Source organism: Ascaphus truei, chromosome 3 (assembly GCF_040206685.1).
Source record: "Ascaphus truei isolate aAscTru1 chromosome 3, aAscTru1.hap1, whole genome shotgun sequence".
In the NCBI taxonomy this organism is placed as follows: domain Eukaryota; kingdom Metazoa; phylum Chordata; class Amphibia; order Anura; family Ascaphidae; genus Ascaphus; species Ascaphus truei.
In genome coordinates this window covers 429061574-429078680 of record NC_134485.1, presented here as the reverse complement: position 1 = coordinate 429078680, position 17107 = coordinate 429061574, and the positions used below count along the sequence as shown (strand labels likewise).

At 51.7% G+C, this 17107-nt stretch overlaps 1 protein-coding gene across 1 annotated transcript in view; it reads right to left on the bottom strand.

Moving 5' to 3' along the window:
* The window catches only part of CASR (calcium sensing receptor), a 202767-nt gene that overhangs the window by 57873 nt on the left and 127787 nt on the right, over positions 1–17107 (bottom strand). The gene's annotated exons all lie outside the window — the stretch shown is intronic.

Below are 17107 nucleotides of genomic sequence, written 5' to 3'. Positions count from 1 at the left end.
TCAAATTGTACAAAATGCAGGTGTCCTCTAGGACAAAGTGCATCTCTATTCACAAGTTCATAATGCAATTCTTCATTTATTGTGACAGCCAAGAACAGAGGAGGAACAACGTTTCAGGTTCGATATGGACATTTCATCAGGTGGTTCCCCATAAACTCCTTCTCTGTCAGCAGTAATGTATTTGTCCCTCCTCTCCCCCTCCTTCTTTAGTACTTAATCTTTGAACCATTACCCTCTTTTTATTTAGATATACTGTATGGTGTATTAGCTTAGATACAGTACAAGTGGATAAAGCTGCTTCCAAATGTAGCTCTAATGTGTCCGATTTCAAGGAATTGTAAACCCGTTAAACATTTGGAGCAAAGCGATTTGGACTTCGTTGTTGAAAGGATTCTACAAACAGAAACGGAGGCAGTTTTTATTAAATAAATCAATTTTCTTGGTAAAGGAAGCTGTACTGTAAACTTATTTTTTTTTAAAGTAATGGTGCTCTGGGTTTGCCACTAAAGTGGTGGTACTCCTTACCATCATACTCTGACCACTGAACATGTCACAAGAGATACATTGCTGCTTTTATCCAAAGCAATATTGGGATGGAAAATACAGATTAGTGATAAATCGTCACCCTATGGCAGGGGTGGGCAAAATCCAGTCCTCAAGGGCAACCAACAGGTCAGTTGCTCAGGATATCCCTGCTTCAGCACACGTGGTGCAGTCGGAAACTGAGTCACTGATTGAGCCACATGTGCTGAAGCAGGGATATCCTGAACACCTCTTCAGGACGGGAGCTGCCCACCCCTGCCCTATGGTGAAGTAGGAATAGAAATGCTGCACAGAATCCAAAGATGCAGTGATCAGAGCTGATAAAGCTGGCCTTATAACATCCAGAATGAAGCCCATTTTAACTTGCCTAAACAAGAGTCCCCTCCCCTAGGTCCCTCCAGCCTGCTGATGCCAGAAGTTAGGCCTCAATGTGTAACCAGCTCCCTCTAAAATGTTTAGAGAGGGGGCATAGGAGAAATACAAGGGGGAGGGAAGGAGTGGGGAAATACTAGGAGGGGGAGATGGAGTCTAAGAAATATAGGGGGGAGAGAAACACAAGGGAAAGTGGGGGAATAAGAGAGGGAGTTGGGGGGGTGGCGCGGGCAAATAGGGAGTAAATGATTGGAGGATGAAATATTGGGGGGAGTGTGAAAGTGAGAAGGGGGAGAAAAAGAGATGAGGGGAGAGTGCAGAGTGAGAAAGAGAGAGAGAGGGAATGAGAGAGCGAGAGAGAAAGAGGGGAGCAACGTTTGAGAGAGTGGTGAGAGAGAGGGGAAGAGAGAGAGGGGAAGAGAGAGAGAGAAAGGGGAGAGTGAGAAAGAGAGGGAATAAGAGAGCAAGAGCGAAAGAGGGGAGCAAAGTTTGAGAGAGTGGTGTGAGAGAGGGGAAGAGTGAGAGAGGAGCAGAGTGAGAGAGAGTGAGAGAGAGTGAGAGTGAGAGTGAGAGTGAGAGAGAGAGTGAGAGAGAGAGAGAGAGAGGAGCAGAGTGAGAGAGCGAGAGGAACAGAGTGAGAGAGCGAGAGGAACAGAGTGAGAGAGAGGTGACCGAGAGAGGGGGGACAGAAAGAGAAAGGTGGGGCAAGTGAAAGAGGAGAGAGAAAAGAGAGATGGGGAGTGAGAAAACAAAGAGGGAGAGATTGAGAGAAGGGGAGGAGTGTAAGAGAAGGAGAGGGGGAGTTGCATGGCACCCGACGGGCCCTGGAAAGCCAATGGGTACTAATATTGTTCTCTCTCCTGCCCTCCCAAAAGCTGGGTGTGGACCAATGGTGCCAAATTTGGCGAAAAGATTTTGCATGGTTCGCAAAGTGCTGTGAACATTTGGGATATCTGCAGCACTGAAGCGGTTAAAGGAGCAATTCATATGTAAGGGGGTCACCCCCGGTTCCCCTGATTTTCCTTTGCCCCTGCCTTACCCCTGTGGCAGTGGGGGAAGGGGACGGCGACTTCTCCCGGCGGGCACCGCCCTCTTGGTTTTGGCGCGAGCTTCGCCCATGCGCAGTAAAGATCGTGCACGCGGTCCCCATAGAAAAGAGCTTTGCCAAGGACTACAATTCCCAGCAGCCTCTGGGGACTGCACTTTCACCCTTGTCACAGGCAGCATTGAACCAATAGAGCTGGCAGCTTCTCATGCTGCAGAGTTGCAACAATGTTGTGTGCAGACAGGGTTTTTGTCAGTTGCAGCACGTTAGGCAGTCAGAGACCGGAGCAGCCCAGGGAAGGAGGTAGGGTACAGGAGTCAGGGACTCCCTGTACTAGGCCAGCACCCCCAGGGCCCGAGATAGCTCAGCTCCCCAGTAAGGTGAGTGTTGCCAGGGACAGCCCTCAGGTTAGAGACCCTGCCACTTACATTAGTGGGAGCTGGGAAAGAAAGAGTTGGAGTCAGGGAGCTGTGAGGGAAGGAAGGGTGCGGGGAGCGAGTGCAGCTCCTGCCCCATATAGGTACCCACACCCCAGGTAGGTCCCAACTCCCCACTAGTTTAGTGGGTAAGTGCTGAGGGAGGCCCAAGATAGGGATGCTGCCCTTAGTGTAGAGTGCTGCCTTGTCAGAGTCACGGCTGTTAGTGCTGTGAGGTCTGACAGGCAGGCACCTTGTTGCGCAGCACGTTGGCTGCAGCATCCAGTGAGCTACAGCTTGCTGCTGTAGGCGCTGGGACTCGTTAGGTCTTAGTGAGTACAGTCAGGGCCGGGAAGAGTTAGGGGAGTGGGGCAGGTTATTAACCCCTGGTAGGCCTCTAGGAGTTTTCCCCAAAGCCACTTTAGGTTGCGGTACCACAGGGACAGGCCCTAGGTTAGGGTTCCTGTCACGTTAGTACCAAGTGTTAGTTAGGGACTCAGCGGACGCTGCGGTTCCTGTAAAGCGGTTCGGACCCACGTTGGGGTCCGCAGAGACTATTCCAGAGGGAGACCGTCCTGGCGGTCTGCGTACAAAGGAGTTCGGTTGGAGGATCAGACGGATTCATCACACGTCTGACCCTTTGCGAAGCCAGTTGCTGATCCGAGTACCGGAGTGCTTGGCAGGTACCATACAGTCATAAGTGCACCAACGGGCCCCTTAGTGTAACTGTGACTGCGCAGTCACCCACGTTCTCTCCAAGAGTGCGGGACATTGGGTGGGATTCTCGGGACACTGGGTGGGATCACCTGGTGTTGGGGAAGCGTCCTGCGCAACGCCGTAGGTGTCTCCTCTAGAGAGGGACACAGGTTATATAAAGGTATTGCGTGATATGTTATATTGCTTGTTAGTAAAGTCACTCGTTAATATATATATTCCCGTGTATGTGATTATTGTATTGTCCTGCGAGGAACCACTCCCCCTCTGGTGGGAGCCATCGCAGGTGGAGGCGCTGAATTGAGTAAGTGGTTACCCCTAGTATAATTGCCCCAGGTTCCCCGTGGCGGAAGCTCAGCCCTCCTGCGAGCCAACAGGTAATGCACCACACCTATGGTAACACCGTATGTTCCTTGCACCCACATCAGATCTGCGATTGGGGGGGGGGGGGGGGGGCAATACCCGTTACATTTGGAGGCGCTGCTGAGATAGACCTGGGGTGCCCTGTTTTCATTTTTTCCAAATTGGCCAATTTAGATTTTTTCACCATGTTTGGGCCTGCAAGCCATGAGGCCCACGAACGAACCAAGAGGACAGAAGTATCCCCGCGACATGTGCTAGTAGTAGGGGATGTTCCCAGTAGTGCCGTGAAGTTGAGGGAAATTTGTGAGGCCCTAGGGAGACTCCTGGGCATAGACCAAGGGTGGAAGAGGATAGAGCACCGGTACGACCCCACTGACCAGTGTAGTAGACTATGGCTAGTAACGGATCAGGAAATATGCCGGGAAAATGTCCCTCCGACCTTACATTTCCCAGGGGCCCCACCAGAAGGCTACCCTCTTGCATACTCAGAGAGCCTTAGTGAGATTACCAGAACTGTGATCAAAATGGAGGCTCCCTCATCAAGGGAGTCACACCTAAAATGGCGTCTCCCGCCAAAGCAGGAGAGCACATGTGCTGCTGACTGCAAGCCTGCACTAAATTGTGTCGCAGAAATCCGTCCGGGACTGGCGGGAAAACCAGAGCTCTGCCCCCGCAATGTGAGTGACTCAGTGCTGTGCCAGAACCAATCAGTGATAGAGCGGGCCCCTCCTTTACATTCCACCAGGGGGAGCAAGCAAAGTGAACAGCCATCAGCAACTGCTGTTCCCATTAAAAACAGTACAGAATGCAGAGAAATACACCCTCATTTATATGGAGCATGGCGGTCTAAAGGAGGGAAAATATCCTTTCTGGTGTGCCCGTGCCTACAAAAGGACTTGAGTCTATCTGGTGGTATGGACTTTAACCATTTTAGGCTACCAATAGAATATCGGGTGGCCGTGGTGGAGGACGAGGGGTGTATACGATGTGTTTGTAATCAGTGTGACTTCCCAGGTGGCAAACAGACCTGGGGTCCCAAGTGTGCCGGCTGCGGGGCACAGTTTCTAAAGCCTGTGCTGCTGCAGTCTACAGTCCCCGATCCCAAGCAGGAATCTCAGATGTCAGAACCCAGAGATGAAGATGTTGTTAATTGTTCTACCACAACCACGGAGGTGGAGGAGCTGACAGACAAGGCTGCCCTAGTCCCCCGTTGCAACCAAGCGGGAAGAACTGAGGCCCAGCCAGCTACGGAAAAGAACGAACCATCGGTGGCGATGCGCCTACCGGCGAACCACCCCAGCAGTGATACAGTGCATCCAGATGCTGTGGGCCCGTGTGCCCTACAACGGCCAGTCCGGTCTACAGAGGTACCATCGGTCCCAGGCGTGGGATCAGTAACTATTAGTGACGACAAGGGGGAGTCGACTACCCTAGGGGTGTCGGGTGTGAGCCTCCAGGTGACCGCGGAGCATGGTAGCTCCTTAAGTCTGGCCACCAGGGCGAATGGCTCCACTCGGCATCGCGTCCTGGTGGAGGTGTCCCCCTTAGGGGATAGCTGTCCCGCAGTACGAGTGGACCAGTACTCCCCACATATCGTTCAGGTGAAGAAGAAAGACAATGGCCAACCAGCTGTGGTGATGCGCCTGTCGGCGGACCACACATGTGAGACTGAAGCATCAGCGGTGGACCCTGCTGTGGAACCGCTGCACATTGATATTCCCCAGCAGCAAGCAGTGGTGCGGCCGGAGCGGCAGAAGAGGCTCCCAGCCATGGCGACTCTCCGTGTACAGGAAGGACATCCAGAGACGATTCTTGATGAAGAGAAACCCATTGCAAGCCAGCTGAGTGGTAAGGAAGCCCCTTGCTCCCCACAGGCTCTGATGGAGGTGGCCGTAAAGAGGGCCAGAGTAACAGCTCCTGATCTGAGTGAGAACCCGTGCGTTCCAACCCATATGGCCCCAGGTCTGGGATCCAACGCTCCCGAGTTGCAAGACAGTGAGTGGACTGTCTCAGAAGTGTTGTGGACAAGCCCCACGACAGTTGAGGTGGGAACTGACAGCGTCTCCGAGGACCTGTTGGCCACCGGGAGTCACCGCAGTGGTAAGGTATCTACCCCTTACCCCGTGCCATTTGAAGAAGAGACTTTAAGTAAAGGGACAATGTTCCATTCCCGCTTCCCAGTGGAAGCCTCGCAAGTAGGTAGGGACCAGGACTGTGTGGCAAGGAAGCTAGTAGAAGTTGCCTCCTTTGCACCCAAGAAGCGGCCCATTCGCCAAGTAGTGGACCGCGGGAAAGGTCCTGGCCGCCTGGCCTGCTGCTTCCAGGCCGTGGATGACCGGGTAAAGACTGGTTTGAAAGACAATGTGCTATTCCTTCCACCAGGGGGAGGAAGTAGTACTGAACCGGTGACTGTCACCCCAGAGTGTGCTCTTCAAGAGATTCACCAGGGGGAGGCTCACGGACGCAAAAGTGAGGTACCCCAACATGATCAGTTAGGGGCACCCCACAACTGGTCTCAGCTAGTCTCGGGTATAGTATGTGAATTGCCATGTACCCTGTTGTGTAAAGTCGAAATGATAAGTTGTATTTTCTATGCACTGCATTTTGATTATATAAAAATTGTGCCGAGTGACGTCGTTCCCCAAGCGGGGACGTTGGATTTTCACCAGGGGGAGAGTGTAAGGGGGTCACCCCCGGTTCCCCTGATTTTCCTTTGCCCCCTGCCTTACCCCTGTGGCAGTGGGGGAAGGGGACGGCGACTTCTCCCGGCGGGCACCGCCCTCTTGGTTTTGGCGCGAGCTTCACCCATGCGCAGTAAAGATCGCGCACGCGGTCCCCATAGAAAAGAGCTTTGCCAAGAACTACAATTCCCAGCAGCCTCTGGGGACTGCACTTTCACCCTTGTCACAGGCAGCATTGAAGCCAATAGAGCTGGCAGATTCTCATGCTGCAGAGTTGCAACAATGTTGTGTGCAGACAGGGTTTTTGTCAGTTGCAGCACGTTAGGCAGTCAGAGACCGGAGCAGCCCAGGGAAGGAGGTAGGGTACAGGAGTCAGGGACTCCCTGTACTAGGCCAGCACCCCCAGGGCCCGAGATAGCTCAGCTCCCCAGTAAGGTGAGTGTTGCCAGGGACAGCCCTCAGGTTAGGGACCCTGCCACTTACATTAGTGGGAGCTGGGAAAGAAAGGTTACAGAGAGTTGGAGTCAGGGAGCTGTGAGGGAAGGAAGGGTGCGGAGAGCGAGTGCAGCTCCTGCCCCATATAGGTACCCACACCCCAGTTAGGTCCCAACTCCCCACTAGTTTAGTGGGTAAGTGCTTAGGGAAGCCCAAGATAGGGACGCTGCCCTTAGTATAGAGTGCTGCCTTGTCAGAGTCACGGCTGTTAGTGCTGTGAGGTCTGACAGGCAGGCACCTTGTTGCGCAGCACGTTGGCTGCAGCATCCAGTGAGCTACAGCTTGCTGCTGTAGGCGCTGGGACTCGTTAGGTCTTAGTGAGTACAGTCAGGGCCGGGAAGAGTTAGGGGAGTGGGGCAGGTTATTAACCCCTGGTAGGCCTCTAGGAGTTTTCCCCAAAGCCACTTTAGGTTGCGGTACCACAGGGACAGGCCCTAGGTTAGGGTTCCTGTCACGTTAGTACCAAGTGTTAGTTAGGGACTTAGCGGACGCTGCGGTTCCTGTAAAGCGGTTCGGACCCACGTTGGGGTCCGCAGAGACTATTCCAGAGGGAGACCGCCCTGGCGTCTGCGTATAAAGGAGTTCGGTTGGAGGATCAGACGGATTCATCACACGTCTGACCCTTTGCGAAGCCAGTTGCTGATCCGAGTACCGGAGTGCTTGGCAGGTACCATACAGTCATAAGTGCACCAACGGGCCCCTTAGGGTAACTGTGACTGCGCAGTCACCCACGTTCTCTCCAAGAGTGCGGGACATTGGGTGGGATTCTCGGGACACTGGGTGGGATCACCTGGTGTTGGGGAAGTGTCCTGCGCGACGCCGTAGGTGTCTCCTCTAGAGAGGGACACAGGTTATATAAAGGTATTGCGTGATATGTTATATTGCTTGTTAGTAAAGTCACTCGTTAATATATATATTCCCGTGTATGTGATTATTGTATTGTCCTGCGAGGAACCACTCCCCCTCTGGTGGGAGCCATCGCAGGTGGAGGCGCTGAATTGAGTAAGTGGTTACCCCTAGTATAATTGCCCCAGGTTCCCCGTGGCGGAAGCTCAGCCCTCCTGCGAGCCAACAGGTAATGCACCACACCTATGGTAACACCATATGTTCCTTGCACCCACATCAGATCTGCGATTGGGGGGGGGGGGGGCAATACCCGTTACACATACAATATCCTACATGTTTATTTTTAAATAAATCCGTTCTGAAGTATTAGATCATACTTACTACATTTAAAAAAAAATTATGATTCAACTCAATGCTATTTTGAACGAGTTTTAATATACTGCGCATCCTTTGATTTCTATAGCGGGTTTTAGCACACTTCCCCAGCAGTGCAAGATATTTGCAACACTTTCATGTTTGTGAGCATTTGTTGCCAACATTCCCAGCTGTTTGAGCTGCAAACGGTAATAGATAAGGTTACCTTAGCAATATAAGAATACATTGTAGCTGCTGAGTTACACTGACAGAAGCATTGATTGAAACTGAAAGGCAGCCATTTAGTGAACCCCAGGAAGCAGGATCTTTGCTGATTGATCACGGGAAAAGGAATAGATCGGGCAGCTTCGATACTTAATTTTCAATTAAGGTAATCAAAGGCGGCATATATTAAAGCAAAAAGGGATTTTTTTTTTTTTAAGTGCCACTTGTGCTGCCTCTTTAAATGGTGTTCTGAACGGTGCAACCAAGAAATATATGGTCGCTGTAAAACTGGTTCACAGCCAGCCCCAAGAGAAAAGCCTGTTCCCACAGCCCACTTACTGCTGAGTGCTCACATGCTTTGAAGCGGTCACCACAAGGTGCAGTTAGACAGGCTGGGATTAGGTCACGTGACTTCACAGGGCAAGACAACCGCTAAAACCTGCTGCAATGTGCCCTGGGAGGGTTATTACACGAGCCTGTGTTTGATCTCGCAGTCTGAATTCACTATTACAAGTAACTAATGCTGGGAGCGCGGCCCTTCAGGGACTGGAGGATTAGCTCCGTGGTTAGAACTTTCAAACAGGTCAAACTAGTTTAAATCCGAAGTCTTGCCTCCCCGTGTCCTTCCTCCAGTCAGTTTAGATTGTAAGCTTCTGGGATCAATTTTTGGAAATGCGGCGAGAGAAATGCAAATCGGAGCCTGATTACAGTATATGACCGGGCAGTTGCAGGATCCATCTGGCAGTGAAGGGGGTTAAAAAAAAAATAAAGTTCACGTCCACGGTTAAAAAAACCCAATAACAATAATTCTTTATAAGGTCGGGGCTCTAAGTTTTATATAGATTGTAAGCTCTTCGGGGCAGGGATTTCCTTTCCTATAGTCTGATTTTGCAGCACTTATTGTATTATTATAATTCCCTGTGCTGTATTCTTTGTGAAGTGCTGAGTACACTTTTGGCGCTATATAAAGAAAGACATACATACATTTCATTCACAAGGGTAGTCTGGGAAACATGTAGACTTTATTTAGTACACCAGTGCAGGAGAGAGGAGCTTCCAGGCAAGAGTCACCCTCTGAGAGGAGTCGCGTGCAATGTACTATGTGCCTGAATTCATACCAGTGATCACGGGTATATTTAAATCTATTTTGATATACTTATATACACACAGTAGTCGTGATGTGTTAAACAGCTGATCATTATCAATTCAGTAATCAGTCTCCCAGCTGCTTTAATAAGCTGATGGTTCTGAGCTTCAACTATTAGCAGAAACAGATACTGTAGGTACAGCTGGGTTTAATAGGTACCGGGCATAAAAACAGGTTTAGTGCCCACTATATTATTTATAAAATGTGTTACCAGGAAGTAATACAGTGAGAATTACCTCTCGTTTTCAGGTGTGTCTTGGGCACAGAGTTATGTTGACAAATAATATATGGTTACAAATACATAGTTACATAAGTGAGCAGCGTTATACATTATATGCAAGACATTGCATGCACAGTTAAAGATAATATATTATAGGCGTATGTAACAGTTACAGACCAGATTAAAATAGGGAATATAGGGAAAGGTGGAGCGTATGAATAACTTTACAGGACATGTAAACTTACATGAACTTACATGTTATTTGGTGTATATTTTCAACCAATAAATCATGGTGTCTGCATTGGTCACGTAAAAAAAAAAAGAGGCAGGGCTAATGCGTTGCTGGCACAAGCTTGAAGGTGACCCCTGCTACATCTGTATACACCGACAGTGCGGCTACATGGATATCGACTTCCGTGCAATAGTGTCCCAATCAGCACTATTACAGTTTAATGAACAACCCCATTCTCCTCAAAGAGCTTCAAAAAGAAAAAGACAAACAAACAGGTCTGCGGTCTTGTAATCAGGCTCCGATGTGTATTTCACAGACCCGGGGACCCTGGAGTGGATCCTTCACGGTGTGCTGTGACTTCAAAGAAAGAACAGTAAGAATAAATCTATTGCAGAAACTCAGCGGGAATCATTAAGAGCTTGTTCATTGCCAGTAAAAACAGGTAGATGCATTTAAACAATGTATCAAACACACTGCAAGTCCTTAACCTCACTGCAAGTGTGCTTTATATAGATATCAAAGTGAAAAGTATCCTTGGAAGTTCTCACACATACGGCCTGTCAGATCTCACACATACGGACCCGTCAGATCTCACACATACGGACCTGTCAGATCTCACACATACGGCCTGTCAGATCTCACACATACGGGCCTGTCAGATCTCACACATACGGGCCTGTCAGATCTAACACATACGGACCTGTCAGATCTCACACATACGGGCCTGTCAGATCTCACACATACGGACCTGTCAGATCTCACACATAGGGACCTGTCAGATCTCACACATACGGACCTGTCAGATCTCACACATACGGGCCTGTCAGATCTCACACATACGGACTTGTCAGATCTCACACATACGGACCTGTCAGATCTCACACATACGGACCTGTCAGATCTCACACATACGGACCTGTCAGATCTCACACATACGGACCTGACAGATCTCCCACATACGGGCCTGTCAGATCTCCCACATACGGGCCTGTCAGATCTCACACATGCGGGCCTGTCAGATCTCACACATACGGGCCTGTCAGATCTCACACATACGGGCCTATCAGATCTAACACATACGGACCTGTCAGATCTCACACATACGGGCCTGTCAGATCTCACACATACGGACCTGTCAGATCTCACACATACAGACCTGTCAGATCTCACACATACGGGCCTGTCAGATCTCACACATACGGGCCTGTCAGATCTCACACATACGGACCTGTCAGATCTCACAAATACGGACCTGTCAGATCTCACAAATACGGACCTGTCAGATCTCACACATACGGACCTGTCAGATCTCACACATACAGGCCTGTCAGATCTCACACATACCGACCTGTCAGATCTCACACATACGGACCTGTCAGATCTCACACATACGGACCTGTCAGATCTCACACATACGGACCTGTCAGATCTCACACATACGGACCTGTCAGATATCACACATACGGACCTGTCAGATCTCACACATACGGGCCTGTCAGATCTCACACATACGGACCTGTCAGATCTCACACATACGGGCCTGTCAGATCTCACACATACGGGCCTGTCAGATCTCACACATACGGACCTGTCAGATCTCACACATACGGACCTGTCAGATCTCACACATACGGGCCTGTCAGATCTAACACATACGGACCTGTCAGATCTCACACATACGGGCCTGTCAGATCTCACACATACGGACCTGTCAGATCTCACACATACGGACCCGTCAGATCTCACACATACGGGCCTGTCAGATCTCACACATACGGGCCTGTCAGATCTCACACATACGGGCCTGTCAGATCTCACACATACGGGCCTGTCAGATCTCACACATACGGGCCTGTCAGATCTCACACATACGGACCTGTCAGATCCACACATACGGACCTGTCAGATCTCACACATACGGACCTGTCAGATCTCACACATACGGACCCGTCAGATCTCACACATACGGACCCGTCAGATCTCACACATACGGACCTGTCAGATCTCACACATACGGACCCGTCAGATCTCACACATACGGACCCGTCAGATCTCACACATACGGACCTGTCAGATCTCACACATACGGACCTGTCAGATCTCACACATACTGACCCGTCAGATCTCACACATACGGGCCTGTCAGATCTCACACATACGGACCTGTCAGATCTCACACATACGGACCTGTCAGATCTCACACATAAAGGCGTGTCAGATCTCACACATACGGACCTGTCAGATCTCACACATACGGACCTGTCAGATGTCACACCTACGGACCTGTCAGATCTCACACATACGGACCTGTCAGATCTCACACATACGGACCTGTCAGATCTCACACATACGGACCCGTCAGATCTCACACATACGGACCCGTCAGATCTCACACATACGGACCCGTCAGATCTCACACATACGGACCCGTCAGATCTCACACATACGGACCCGTCAGATCTCACACATACGGACCCGTCAGATCTCACACATACGGACCCGTCAGATCTCACACATACGGACCTGTCAGATCTCACACATACGGGCCTGTCAGATCTCACACATACGGGCCTGTCAGATCTCACACATACGGGCCTGTCAGATCTCACACATACGGACCTGTCAGATCTCACACATACGGACCTGTCAGATCTCACACATACGGACCTGTCAGATCTCACACATACGGACCTGTCAGATCTCACACATACGGACCTGTCAGATCTCACACATACGGACCTGTCAGATCTCACACATACGGACCTGTCAGATCTCACACATACGGACCTGTCAGATCTCACACATATGACCTGTCAGATCTCAGACATACGGGCCTGTCAGATCTCACACATATGACCTGTCAGATCTCACACATACGGGCCTGTCAGATCTCACACATACAGACCTGTCAGATCTCACACATACGGGACTGTCAGATCTCACACATACGGACCCGTCAGATCTCACACATACGGGCCTGTCAGATCTCACACATACGGACATGTCAGATCTCACACATACGGACCTGTCAGATCTCACACACACGGGCTTGTCAGATCTCACACATACGGGCCTGTCAGATCTCACACATACGGGCCTGTCAGATCTCACACATACGGACCTGTCAGATCTCACACATACGGGCCTGTCAGATCTCACACATACGGACCTGTCAGATCTCACACATACGGACCTGTCAGATCTCACACATACGGACCCGTCAGATCTCACACATACGGACCTGTCAGGTCTCACACATACGGGCCTGTCAGATCCACACATACAGACCCGTCAGATCTCACACATACGGACCTCACACATACGGACCTGTCAGATCTCACACATACGGACCTGTCAGATCTCACACACACGGGCCTGTCAGATCTCACACATACGGGCCTGTCAGATCTCACACATACGGGCCTGTCAGATCTCCCTCACTGCAACCATTTTTTTTCAATTAAAATGCAATATTGTGCACCTCCAAATGTCACAGCTTTTTTGGGCCGGGAGGTAGTGAATTGTTTGGCCGGGCGGGTGAAAAGTAGTCGTGCAAGGGAGGGTGGGTGGGAGGGTAGCAGTTTGTTTGGCTGGGTGGGAGGGAGGGTAGTAGTGAGTTTGTTTGTCCGGGTGGGAGGGTAGTAGTGAGTTTGTTTGGCCGGGTGGGAGGGAGGGTAGTAGTGAGTTGTTTGGCCGGGTGGGAAGTAGTGAGTTGTTTGGCCAGCCGGGTGGGAGGGTAGTAGTGAGTTGTTTGGCTGGGTGGGAGGGAGGGAAGTAGTGAGTTGTTAGGCCGGGTGGGAGGGAGGGAAGTAGTGAGTTGTTTGGCCGGGTGGGAGGGAAGTAGTGAGTTGTTTGGCTGGGTGGGAGGGAGGTAGTGAGTTGTTTGGCCGGGTGGGAGGGAAGTAGTGAGTTGTTTGACTGGGTGGGAGGGAGGGACGTAGTGAGTTGTTTGACTGGGTGGGAGGGAAGTAGTGAGTTGTTTGACTGGGTGGGAGGGAGGGAAGTAGTGAGTTGTTTGGCTGGGTGGGAGGGAAGTAGTGAGTTGTTTGGCCAGGTGGGAGTGAGGGAAGTAGTGAGTTGTTTGGCCGGGTGGGAGGGAAGTAGTGAGTTGTTTGACTGGGTGGGAGGGAGGGACGTAGTGAGTTGTTTGGCTGGGTGGGAGGGAGGGACATAGTGAGTTGTTTGGCCGGCCGGGAGGGAGGGAAGTAGTGAGTTGTTTGGCTGGGTGGGAGGGAGGGAAGTAGTGAGTTGTTTTGCCGGCCGGGTGGGAGGGAAGTAGTGAGTTGTTTGACTGGCCGCGTGGGAGGGAAGTAGTGAGTTGTTTGGCAGGCCGGGTGGGAAGTAGTGAGTTGTTTGGCAGGCCGGGTGGGAGGGTGGGAAGTAGTGAGTTGTTTGGCCGCCCGGTGGGAGGGAAGTAGTGAGTTGTTTGGCTGGCCGGGAGGAAGGGAAGTAGCGAGTTGTTTGGCCGACCGGGTGGGAGTGAGGTAGTGAGTTGTTTTGCCGGCCGGGTGGGAGAGAAGTAGTGAGTTGGTTGGCCAGGTGGGAGGGAGGGAAGTAGTGAGTTGTTTGGCCGGCCGGGTGGGAAGTAGTGAGTTGATTGGCAGGCAGGCCGGGTGGGAGGGAAGCAGTGAGTTGTTTGGCCGGGTGGGAGGGAAGTAGTGAGTTGTTTGGCTGGGTGGGAGGGAGGTAGTGAGTTGTTTGGCCGGGTGGGAGGGAAGTAGTGAGTTGTTTGACTGGGTGGGAGGGAGGGACGTAGTGAGTTGTTTGACTGGGTGGGAGGGAAGTAGTGAGTTGTTTGACTGGGTGGGAGGGAGGGAAGTAGTGAGTTGTTTGGCTGGGTGGGAGGGAAGTAGTGAGTTGTTTGGCCAGGTGGGAGTGAGGGAAGTAGTGAGTTGTTTGGCCGGGTGGGAGGGAAGTAGTGAGTTGTTTGACTGGGTGGGAGGGAGGGACGTAGTGAGTTGTTTGGCTGGGTGGGAGGGAGGGACATAGTGAGTTGTTTGGCCGGCCGGGAGGGAGGGAAGTAGTGAGTTGTTTGGCTGGGTGGGAGGGAGGGAAGTAGTGAGTTGTTTTGCCGGCCGGGTGGGAGGGAAGTAGTGAGTTGTTTGACTGGCCGCGTGGGAGGGAAGTAGTGAGTTGTTTGGCAGGCCGGGTGGGAAGTAGTGAGTTGTTTGGCAGGCCGGGTGGGAGGGTGGGAAGTAGTGAGTTGTTTGGCCGCCCGGTGGGAGGGAAGTAGTGAGTTGTTTGGCTGGCCGGGAGGAAGGGAAGTAGCGAGTTGTTTGGCCGACCGGGTGGGAGTGAGGTAGTGAGTTGTTTTGCCGGCCGGGTGGGAGAGAAGTAGTGAGTTGGTTGGCCAGGTGGGAGGGAGGGAAGTAGTGAGTTGTTTGGCCGGCCGGGTGGGAAGTAGTGAGTTGATTGGCAGGCAGGCCGGGTGGGAGGGAAGTAGTGAGTTGCTTGGCTGGCCGGGTGGGAAGTAGTGAGTTGTTTGGCCGCCCGGTGGGAGGGAAGTAGTGAGTTGTTTGGCTGGCCGGTTGGGAAGTAGTGAGTTGTTTTGCCGGGTGGGAGGGAGGGAAGTAGTGAGTTGTTTGGCTGGCCGGGAGGGAAGTAGTGAGTTGTTTGGCCGGCCGGGTGGGAGGGAGGTAGTGAGTTGTTTTGCCGGCCGGGTGGGAGGGAGAGAAGTAGTGAGTTGTTTGGCCAGGTGGGAGGGAGGGAAGTAGTGAGTTGTTTGGCCGGCCGGGTGGGAGGGAAGTAGTGAGTTGTTTGGCTGGCTGGGTGGGAGGTAAGTAGTGAGTTGTTTGGCAGGCCGGGTGGGAGGGAAGTAGTGAGTTGCTTGGCCGGCCGGGTGGGATGTAGTGAGTTGTTTGGCCGCCCGGGTTAGAGGGAAGTAGTGAGTTGTTTGGCCAGCCGGGTGGGAGGGAAGGAAGTAGTGAGCTGTTTGGCCAGTCGGGTGGGAGGGAAGTAGTGAGTTGTTTGCAGGCCGGGTGGGAGGGAGGGAAGTAGTGAGTAGTATGGCCGGTCGGGTGGGAGGGAAGTAGTGAGTTGTTTGGCCCGCGTGGGTGGGTTGGATGGGAAGTAGTGAGTTGTTTGGCCGTCCGTGTGGGTGGGAGGAAAGTAGTTAGTTGTTTGGCTGGCCAGGTGGGAGAGTAGTGAGTTTTTGGCTGGCCGGCCGGCCGGGTAGGAAGTAGTGAGTTGTTTGGCCTGGCCAGGTGGGAGGGAGGGAAGTAGTGAGTTGTTTGGCCGGCTGGGTGGGAGGGAAGTAGTGAGTTGTTTGGCTGGCCGGGTGGATATGGAAGTAGTGAGTTGTTTGGCTGGCCGGGTGGGAGGGAGGGAATTAGTGAGTTGCTTGGCCGACTCGGTGGGAGGGAGCTAAATATTGAGTTGTTTGGCCGGCCGGGTGGGAGGGAAGTAGTGAGTTGTTTGGCCAGCCGGGTGGGAGAGAGGGAAGTAGTGAGTTGTTTGGCTGGCCGGGTGGGAGGGAAGTAGTGAGTTGTTTGGCCGGCCGATGGGTGGGAAGTAGTTAGTTGTTTGGCCGGGTGGGAGGGAGGGAAGTAGTGAGTTGTTTGGCCGGGTGAGAGGGAGGGAAGTAGTGAGTTGTTTGGCTGGCCGGGTAAGTGGGAGGGAAGTATTGAGTTGTTTGGCCAGGTGTGAAGGAGGGTAGTGAATTGTTTGGCCTTGTGGGAAGGAGGTAGTGCATTTTTTGGCCGGGTGGGAGGGAAGTAGTGAGTTGTTTGGCCGAGTGGGAGGGAGGTAGTGAGTTGTTTGGCCGGGTGGGAGGGACAGGAAGAGGTGAGGGGAAAGAATTGACGTGGAGAGGGGAGAAGATATATATAATGTCACATGTGTAGTAATTGGGAAGTTAAGCAATGGGAATGAGTGAGTCAGTGAGCTGCACAGATTACAATCTAAATGGAATAATGGGAGATTTACACAGTACAATAGGGGCAACTGCAGTATTAGAACATATTTGATGGGCAGGTAAGTGCAGCAGGAGTGCGACGAGTAACCACCGACCCAAACTATTCAAGTGCTTTGCTGAAGAGGAGAGATTTCAGGCGTGACATGAAGATGGGGAGGGGTGTGGATTGGAAAAAGCTGAACTGAGTATTAAATCAGCATATGCATGTATGTCTTTATTTATATAGCGCCATTCATGTACATAGCGCTTCACATCAGTAATACACGTGACAATCATATAAATAACAAATAATATAAATAACACATACAGTTAAGACAGCGGTGCGTCAACTGGGGGGCGCAAGATTGTTTAAGGGGGGCGCAGGCAGCGGGCGGCGATTTTGCCAGGAGCAGAGAAAAGCAGTTGGTAGATGCAATTTCTCTTTCGGCCATTAGGTGTGCTACACAGCTCCCGCAGTTCTTCCGTGTTGCATGCAGCGTGATGAGAGTGTGAGAGTGTCAGAGTTTGACATGGGGGTGGGTGAGTGTGTGAGTGTGTGTGG